Source organism: Lepus europaeus, chromosome 12 (assembly GCF_033115175.1).
Source record: "Lepus europaeus isolate LE1 chromosome 12, mLepTim1.pri, whole genome shotgun sequence".
Lineage (NCBI taxonomy): Eukaryota > Metazoa > Chordata > Mammalia > Lagomorpha > Leporidae > Lepus > Lepus europaeus.
Window position 1 is genome coordinate 15,305,602 of NC_084838.1, and position 10,778 is coordinate 15,316,379.

General features: G+C 39.9%; 1 pseudogene; it reads left to right on the forward strand.

Annotated features, from left to right (window-relative positions):
• The first annotated feature begins 500 nt into the window (after positions 1-500).
• Positions 501-9,646, forward strand: LOC133770926 (heterogeneous nuclear ribonucleoprotein A3-like; annotated as a pseudogene).
• The last annotated feature ends 1,132 nt before the right edge of the window (positions 9,647-10,778 follow it).

Genomic DNA, 10,778 nt, shown 5'->3' on the forward strand with positions numbered 1-10,778 from the left:
TGCTGCTGCATTTTCTCTAATTCTAAAATCATGTAGTAACACACAGCTTTTTTAATAGCTTCTTATTTTTTATGGAAAAATGCAAGTGGGTGAGACCTCATTTATTTTTGTTTGCTTGTTTATTGGTGTTGGAAAGTACCATACAGTAGCTGAATATATTTAATAAAAAAAAAAAATCCACTGACCTAAAAATGTGAGAAATAGAAAAGTGATCAGTTATCTGCAAGAAAATAGCAAATGACCTCAACTGAGTCCTGGTCATGAACTTGGGTTTTTGAAGTTGGGTATGTTTTTCTTCTTAAAGCAGGGGATATTTCAAAAGTATTTTTGAAAAGAAGTACCAATGACTTCTTAGCTCTAGAGATATAAGGGGAATTGCTGAAAACTTACCATCAAGTATTCTTCCTTTGGTATGGGCTGTTTAAAAGGAGCTACTAAAGATGGTGATGTAGACATGGTCCAACTTCCTTGGCCTCCTAGGGGCATTTGTTCAACAGATCATGGCAATGATGGGAGGGGGAAAATCTGTAAGAAAGAGAAATGTGGGTCCTATTTTCAATCACTGTCCTAGTATCCTGGGCTGCGTGATATGCTTGATTTTTTGTGTGTGTGAAGCCCATTTTTTCCCTATCTGAAAGTAAATTTCAAGACTGGGAAGAACTTCAGAATTTATAAAATCCAAAATCTTTCATAGAATTCTCCAAACCATACAACATAATTATAAACTTTGATTTTGTATTTTATATGTTTTAATAATAGTATATTTTCTTTTTTTTTAACTTTTATTTAATGAATATAAATTTCCAAAGTACAGCTTATGGATTACAATAGCTTTTTCCCCCCATAACTTCCCTCCCACCTGCAACCTTCCCCTCTTGCGCTCCCTCTCCCCTTCCATTCACATCAAGATTCATTTTCAATTCTCTTTATATACAGAAGATCAATTTAGCATATATTAAGTAAAGCTTTCAACAGTTTGCACCCACTCAGAAACACAAAGTGTAAAATACTGTTTCAGTACTAGTTATAGCATTAATTCACATAGTACAACACATTAAGGACAGAGATCCTACATGGGGAGTAAGTGCACAGTCACTCCTGTTGTTGATTAACAATTGACACTCTTGTTTATGGCATCAGTAATCACCCTAGGCTCTTGTCATGAGTTACCAAGGCTATGGAAGCCTTTTGAGTTCACCGACTCTGATCTTATTTAGACAAGGTCATAGTCAAAGTGAAAGTTCTCTCCTCCCTTCAGAGAAAGGTACCTCCTTGTTTGATGACCCATTCTTTCCACTGGGATCTCACTCTCAGAGATCTTTCATTTAGGTTTTTGTTTTTTGTTTTTTTGGGTTTTTTTTTGTTTTCTTGTTTTGTTTTGTTTTTGTTTTTGTTTTTTTGCCTAAAATACTCTCTTGGGCTCTTTAACCAGATCCGAGTGCCTTAAGTGCTGATTCTGAGGCCAGAGTGCTGTTTAGGACAGTTGCCATTCTATGAGTCTGCTGTGTATCCCCTTTCCCATGTTGGATTGTTCTCTCCCTTTTTTATCAAAACCACAATGAGGTTTCACCTCACCCTAGTCAGAATGACTCACATACAGAAATCTACCAACAACAGATGCTGGTGAGGATTTTGGGAAAAGGGGACACTAACCCACGGTTAGTGGGAATGCAAACTGGTAAAGCCACTATGAAGTCAGTCTGGAGATTCCTCAGAAACCTAAATATAACCATTCAACCCAGCCATCCCACTCCTTGGAATTTACCCAAAGGAAATTAAATTGGCAAACAAAAAAGCTGTCTGCACCTTAATGTTTATTGCAGCTCAATTCACAATAGCTAAGACCTGGAATCAACCCCAATGCCCATCAACAGTAGACTGGATAAAGAAATTTTGGGACATGTACTCTATAGAATACTATACAGCAGTAAAAAAACAATGAAATCCGGTCATTTGCTACAAAATGGAGGAATCTGGAAAACATCATGCTGAGTGAAATAAGCCGGTGCCAGAGGGACAAATATCATAAGTTCTCCCTGATCGGTGACAGCTAACTGAACATCAAAAATGAAACCTGTTGAAGTGAAATGGACACTATGAGAAACAGTGACTTGATCAGCCCTTGTCATCACTGTTGATGAACAATTTAATACTTTATCCCTTTTAGTTTTCCTATTGTTGTTGTTGCTGTTGTTCTACTTAATACTATTGGTTGAACTCTGTAATTAACACACAATTATTCTTAGGTGTTTAAAGTTAACTGAAAAGTGATCCCTGTTAAATATAAGAGTGGGAATAACAGAGGGAGGAGATGTACAATTTGGGACATGCTCAAGCTGACTTGCCCCAAGTGGTGGAGTTAGAAATGTGTCAGTGGATTTCAATACAATCCCATCAAGGTGGCATGTATCAATGCCATCTCATTAGTCCAAGTGATCAATTTCAGGTCACAATAGATCATAATGATAGGTCTAAGAGTCAAAGGGATCACATAAACAAGACCAGTGTCTGTTAGTACTAACTGATAGAATAATAGTATATCTTCTAGCCAATGCATGAGGGCAGTATTTCTGCTGTTTATTTATCATAGTAAAGGAGTGAAACTAATGATGACAGACAAGTTTTTGAATGATTTCATGCCAGGCATTTTACTAGTACTTGACATCTGTGAGCACATTTCTTTAAGACAGTGCTTTTTGTGCCGTTTCTTAGATAAGTTTTGTCCCTTCTCCCCCATATCAAAAATGCGAGTCTTTCACAGAACAGTATTTAAACTTTTGGCCGGCGCCATGGCTCAGTAGGCTAATCCTCCACCTTGTGGCGCAGGCACACCGGGTTCTAGTCCCGGTTGGGGCACCGATCCTGTCCTGGTTGCCCCTCTTCAGGCCAGCTCTCTGCTGTGGCCCGGGAGTGCAGTGGAGGATGGCCCAAGTTCTTGGGCCCTGCACCCCATGGGAGACCAGGAGAAGCACCTGGCTCCTGCCATCGGAACAGCGCGGTGCGCCAGTCGCAGCGCGCCTACCGCGGAGGCCATTGGAGGGTGAACCAACGGCAAAAAGGAAGACCTTTCTCTCTGTCTCCCTCTACTGTCCACTCTGCCTGTCAAAAAAATAAAAATAAAAAAAAAAATAAAAAAAATAAACTTTATACTTATAGTTCAGCTCCAAGGCCACCTATTCACTCAACAATATTTATTGAGTACTTTTTTTTATGTATCAGACATTGTGAAATGCACATAGTATATTTGTGGGTGAAGATATATATATATATATATATATATATATTGCATATATGTATATGCAAACATATGTAAGTACTCTGATGAAGAAAACAAATATAAATAAGTAAATTACTATATAATTAAAATAATAATATATATCGTGAAAGTAATAATAAAGCAGATTTAGCCATCAAAGTAGGTGATTGAGGAGTAAACCACTTACTAACTTATGCCTCCTTGGGAACTTTGTGCAAATTAGAAAATACATTATTTTGTTAAGTTTCTTATTGATAACTCCCATCAAATTGTCATAGTAAAAACAGAAATCAGAGATGACTAGCAATGTGAAAGGTACCCCTTAGGCTCTGAAATTTTCAGCTTACAAAACTCAATGCTATAGCCTCAAGGAGATAACAAAGAAAACACATTGTCATGAACGAGGATTTGTCAGTCAGACAGTAGAGGAAGAATTGTCTGGATGGGAGAATAAGCAGCCATGGAGGCCCCAAGAAAAGGAAGAGCCTGAAGTTTGAGCAGTTGAAAGCAGCTTCATCTTAGTAAGGCCTAACAAAATATAAAGAAATGATATTGAGGAAATTAAAACGATTGCATGAGAAACAGGGGCTTTATGTGAACTGCAATGGTATTTCACTAAGGAAATTTAAGCCAAGGAGTAACACGATCAGATTTAAGTTCCTCTTGGATGAATAAATGTGAGTTAGATGAAAAGTAAGATATCAGGAAAAGCTTTTGGTTAGTAGTCTGGTCAAGATGTAATAGTGATCTGGGTTAAGCAGTAGTTTAACATAATTGTTTTTGCTTGTCTCTGCTGACCAGATGGAAGATCTAAGTAGGTAGGGACAAAATTTTGCATGCTGGTCCTTTATCAATTTTGACACCTGGGAGGTAGGTAATAAACACAAAAGCAGGAAAAGAAAAACTCACCTTACATTTCACCTTCTCTATGGCAAAAGACTGAGTGTTCCTCCAACAGATTTGAATTGCCAGGGTATGTTATAAGGAATCAACACTTATGGAAATGAGAGAGGGTAGCAGGATTGGACAGACGGAGAACTCAAGCTGCTTTGCAGGCTTCATAAAACTGCAGCCTACACCTTGAAGAATGCTGTAGCCTAAATCACCTGAAAGAGTAAGAATAAACAAAGGCACTGCAGCATGGGGAATTCTTGGGAAAATTTTGGATTTTGTAACTTTTATTTGTTGAGATTTACAAGTATTTATTAGAATCAATGACCTCCAACCAGAGTGGTGTGGAGAGGGGCTTCCAAGAGAGGAAAACTCCCTGGGTTTTGTAACTTTTGAAGTTTCTTCCAGTCTTGCAATTTACCTTTAGACAGTGAAAAAAAAAAAAGACTTCCATGCGTGGAATGGATTCCTGGATCTGGACACTGGAAAAGGCCTTCACTTCTCTGAGTGCTCAGAAAGGAGCATGGGCCCGTAAAAAGGACCTAAGCTCTAACTATGAGAACATGGAACAAAGACTGGCAGCGAAAAAAGTGGTGTCTTATCAAAATCCTCATTAAACAAATTTCCATTTCTGTTCCTCAGTTTCCCCATATGCAAACTGAGAGAATTGGAACAGACAGACTTCAATCACTTCCCCAATTCTGAATTTCAGAATTCTGAAATTCTGTGATCCCAAGTAAGAAAATCCAGTTCAGGAAATCCATCATAACTGTGGCTGTCCTTTTCTATTAGTCCAAATACATCCAGATTCATCAAAATGAGTTTTGACTTTCAGGGACCAAATGTCTTCATTTAGATGAGATGAGGAAGGCAGGCTCGTAAATTACACCATTTTTCCTACCTCCATTATGCTCTGAGCACTCTGCCAGTGCTGTTACAACCCAACAGCACACGGCCAATTGGAGCAGAAAAGACAATAACTTTAATGGGAAGGAATTGAGAGCAGGGAGACGCCACAGATTGTATTAGCAGAAATGAAATAATATTTAATTTCCCTGGTCATAAATAATCTATCTGCCCACATTATGAGCACATCACAGTTGACAAGGAAAATATTCACCAATGTGAGGAAAAGGTCGTTATTTTTTCATTATTAGTAGGTAATGGGGACAGGAGGGGCATATCAAATGTACTTACTTTTTTTTCTTTGACAGATGGAACTGCAATAGCAGAAGAGTTCAGAATAACTGCTAATCCCCACAATTCGTCAGCAAGAGGCAATGACAATGATTGGGGTGATTCCTCATTCACATGGGTGAGGTTCTTTATAGGCTTTGCAATGCACTTTCATTTGTTTCCTCAAGCACCCAGGAGGTAAGAAAGGATAATCTTTTTAGAGGTGACACTGAAACACAAGGATCGAGTAAATGTTTTGACAAGGTTATTCCAAAAGATTTTGTGGGAAAATTGATCCACAGATTTTAGACTTTTCCTTAAGTGCTTTCAGATATGGGCTGTAATAAAAATAATGAAACTATTATTTTTAAGTCAGTTTTAATATAAATTAAATTGCTTTTTAATTTAAATGTATACATGCATTCTAAAGAATAATTTAAGGGAATGGCGTTGTGGTATAGCAGGTAGCAGGGGTGTCTATGATGCTAGCATCTCATATGGGCATCAACTCAAATCTTGGCTGCTCCATTTCAAATCCAGCTCCCAGCTAAAGGCCTGGGAAAAGCAGTGGATGATGGACCATGTGTTTGGGCTCCTGCCACGCACCTGGATGACCGAGATGAAGTTTTCGACTGGCCCAGCTCTGGCTATTGTGGCCATCTGGGGTGTGAACCAGAGGATGGAAGTTCTCTCTTTCTGTCTCTCCCTCTCTCTCTCTCTCTCTGTAACTGACTTTCAAAGTGAATAAATAATTTTTTAAAAAAAAGAATAATTTAAACAGTGCCACTCTAAATGCAAGGTTCAAATAAAATGTTTAAAATAGAAATGTAATTGGTTCTCATTGATGGTAATTACATTCCATAAAATGTTCAAAAACAATAGGGAATACTGAACCATTATGCCTAGGAGAAATACAGGGTTAGGTTCCTGTGAACCTCTGGTCACACAGTGTCATCAATCAATCAATTTGTAATTTGGTTTAATGCGTGTTTTTGTTCTAAGACACTTCATTTAATATGCAATGTTGAATCATTCTCATGCAGTTTTTTTTTTCTTTGTAAAGCACATCGCCGCATTCATGTGCTTAAGAACACAAGACTGCACCTCAGTGCTTTGCATTTGAGTCATTCTAAACATCAAAATCACTAATAAAAACACAGAAATTGGAAAAATGTGACACACTTGTAAATGACACTTTGTTTACAGTATGAAATCTGAAACAAGAAAAGCCATTTTCAAGATCAAAATCACTAACAAGAAATACAAAAATTTGAAAAACACTTGCGCCAAATAGACCATGTAAAGCACACTTGTTTACAGAATGAGATCTGAAGCGAACAGGCAGACTATAGAGAACTCCTTCCAATTTTGAGAACCCTTTCAACCAGCACAAGTATTGCATACAAACAATTGGAGAACACCACGACTGCAAATTCACCCTGTGGGAAGCATTGAGTTAGAAACTGAAAATCACCCAGATCTCCTGACTCACCAATTTCTTCATTGTGATAGGGAGAACAGTGTCCCGGGTCTTTGAGTACAAGGATTAAGCTAACCCTTCTGGAAGGACAGTTCATTCATTGGACTTCTCAGCTTGCTTTGTATTCTACTCTGCTTTTTGAGCAAAACTCCTTACTTACAAGATGTGTGGAAAACAGAAACAAATTATGGGAGTTCGAATGATTGACCTTGTCTTCCCTATATGTCTAAGAACTCTTTCAATGCTTTAAAACAAATCCAAGAAAGAAGGATTGCTCCCCTTTCAAATTGTGCTTCAGAAATAAATTCGTTCCTTCATTTTCTTTTGCAGAGTTCAAGAGCTGAATCTGAACTCAGCAGGAGAAAGTCATCTTTTGCTACCAATTTATTTCCCTATTTTAGGGAAGGGATCTTTTCTGGATTTGAGTCTCTTTTTTCCTATGTCAGAATTGAAGCACAATTTCTCTTTCTCAGATAGTTTTGTCCAAAAATGCTTTATAATTAGTAACTAGTATAACATGCATAGCAAACATTTATTTGTACAGAAAGTACAAATGGATGAGGAAATAGACTAGAAATGCTAATTGTAAAAACAGACCCACACAGTTAATTGATTTTTCATGATCAACAATGTGGGCGTGGGAAATAGAATTAATTAAGGTTTAAAAAAAGCAAACTTTAAGTGCAGGTTTTACATGTATTGAGGCCCAAAGCAAATAATTTAGCCTCATATTGAGCAGTGTAAGATGACTAAGCAGAGTGGATCACTGCTTAGTACCCAAGCTTGGTAAGGAACTCTGGTCCTGCCAGTTATTAGGTGAGTGACCAAGGGAAACATCCAGTATCTTTGCTTCTCAGTTTTGCATTCATAAAACAAGAGTGATAATAACCACTTAAAAGGATCATTGTGAGCATTAAATGAGGCATTTAAGATGCAGTAAGAGCACAAGGCACCTAGAAAATCATTAGTCTGTGAGAGATTGCCATTAATAGAGGCCTCAGATTATCATCAAAGATAGGAAAATTTTGCTATCTAGAGGAAGTGGCATAATCAAATGGTTAAAGAGGTATTAGAAGTAGACAGGCGATGTTGAACTCGAGTTGGAAGAGGCAAGTCATGTCTCAAAATCAAGGTAAAATCGCCGCCGGTCGCCCCCAGCCTGACTCTAGCTGTAGCTGCCGCTGCCGCTGCCGCCACCTGGGGTGCAGGAAGAGGGCCATGATAGGAAACAGAGCAAGGTTGCCATGTTGGCTCACTAGGCTAATCCTCTGCCTGCGGTGCCTACACCTCTGGTTCTAGTCCTGGTTGGGAGAGCAGGAGAAGCACCTGGCTCCTCCTGGCTTTGGATCGGCACAGCACTGGCTGTAGCTGCCATTTGGGGGGTGAACCAACAGAAGGAAGACCTTTCTCTCTTTTTCTCTCTCTCTCTCTCACTAACTCTGCCTGTCAAAAAAAAAAAAAAAGGAAACAGAGCAGTTGAAGACAATATTTATTGGTTGTCTGAGCTTTGAAACTACCAATGGTAGTTTGAAAGAACATTTTGAGAAATGGGGCACACTCATGGATTGTGTGGTAATGAGAGACCCTCAAATGAATCACCCCAGGAGCTTTGGTTTGGCCTTACTCTTGTCTGAAGACATAGATGCAGCAATATGTACTCCACTACACAAGGTTGATGGATGTGCTGTGGAACCAGAGAGATGTTTCTAGAGAAAATTTGGTAAAGCTTGGTGCCCATCTCACAGTGAAGATTTTTGTTGGTGGTATTAAAGAAGATATAGGCCGGCGCCGCAGCTCAACAGACTAATCCTCCACCTAGCGGCGCCGGCACACCGGGTTCTAGTTCCGGTCGGGGCGCTGGATTCTGTCCCGGTTGCCCCTCTTCCAGGCCAGCTCTCTGCTATGGCCCGGGAGTGCAGTGGAGGATGGCCCAAGTCCTTGGGCCCTGCACCCACGTGGGAGACCAGGAGAAGCACGTGGCTCCTGCCTTCGGATCAGCGAGGTGTGCTGGCCGCAGCGCTCCAGCTGCGGCGGCCATTGGAGGGTGAACCAATGGCAAAAGGGAGACCTTTCTCTCTGTCTCTCTCTCTCTCTCTCACTGTCCACTCTGCCTGTCATAAAATAAAAAATAAAAATAAAATAAATAAATAAATAATAAGACACAGAGGAATAGAATTTGAGGGACTACTTTGAGAAGTATTCCAAGATTGAAGCCATAGAAGTTATGGAGGACAGGCAGAGCAGGGAAAAAAGAGGATTTGGTTTTGTAATTTTTGTTGATCATGATGCAGTTGATTAACTATTGTTCAGAAATACCGCACCATTAATGGGCATAGTTGTGAAATGAAAAACACCTTTTCTAAGCAAAAGATGCAGTTTGCTGCTGGGTCACCATGAGGCCATGGAGGGGGATCTGGCAACTTTATGGATCGTGGAGGGAACTTCGGAGGTGGTGGACATAATTTTGGTTGTGGTGGAAATTTCGTGGAAGAGGTGGCTGTCCTGGCAGCAGAGGAAGTTATGGAGGAGGTGATGGTGGATATCATGATTTTGGGGGTGATGGTGGCAACTATATCCTGGTTAGAGTAGCAGAGGAAGCTGTGGAGGTGGTAGACCAGGATATAGAAACCTAAGTGGTAGATATGGTGGAGGAGGAGGTATGATGCTTACAGTGAAGGACGTGGTAAAATTGCAATGATTTTGGTAATTATAGTGGACAACAGCAATCAAATCATAGACCCACGAAAGGGGGCAGTTTTGGTAGAAGCAGCTCAGGCAGTCCCTATGGTGGTGGTTATGGATCTGGTGGTAGAAGCGGTGGATATGGTAGCAGAAGGTTCTGAAGCAGCAGAAAGGGCTACCATTCTTCGTAGGAGCGAGTGAGGAGTTGTCAGGAAAGCTGCAGGCTACTTTGAGACAGTCGTCCCAAATGCATTAGAGAAACTGCAAGAGCCTGCTGCTGAAGGAACAATGATCCATAGTCAGAAAAGCTACTGAAGCTTAAACAGGAAACACTTCTTGTGCAGGACTGTCCTAGCCACAGTTTTCCAAAAGCACAACTATAGGGCCGGCACCATGGCTCACTTGGCAGCGCTGGCACCCCGGGGTTCTAGTCCCGGTTGGGGCACCGGGTACTAGTCCCGGTTGCTCCTCTTCTAGTCCAGCTCTCTGCTGTGGCCCGGGAGGGCAGAGGAGGATGGCTCAAGTGCTTGGGTCCCTGCACCCACTTGGGAGACCGGGAGGAAGTACCCAGCTCCTGGCTTTGGATCAGCACAGCATCAGCCGTGGCAGCCATTGGGGGAGTGAACCAACAGAAGGAAGACTTTTCTCTCTGTCTCTCTCTCACTGTCTATAACTCTCTCTCTCTGTCTCTCTCTCTCACTGTCTAACTCTGCCTGGCAAAAAATAAAAAAAATAAAAATAAAAACTTTAAAAAAAGCATAGCTATTGATTAATGCAATGTAGTGTCAATTAGATGTATATTTTGTCTGTTGTAGCTTTGTCTTTTCTTTTTCTTTTCATTATATCAGGTATATTGGCCTGTAAATTGTGGTAGTAGTACCAGGAATAAAAAAATAATTAAGGAATTTTTAACTTTAAAAGAGAGAAGTAGATGGGCTTGGGTTCTATTTGCTTCTCTGCTACCCACAATCTTATAAACTTGAAGAAAGGAAATAATTCTAAGAACATCAGGTCCTCCTTTTGTAAAATGATTGCATAATAGACTTCTTAAGAGGTATGAGATTAAAGTTTGTAGTCAGAACTATGTAAAACTAGAACTATGTAAAAGATCGATAAACAGCATTATTTTTATTTATTTGTCTTACTGTTTTATGTTTCTGTGAGAGTTTGAAGTTTATTTTTATTTTTTATTTAATGCTTACACATTTTATGTATGTCATATATAAGATTTAGGAACATAGTGAGCTGGTGTCTTCATATTCCCATCACTGATCCTCAATGACCCTGGACCCT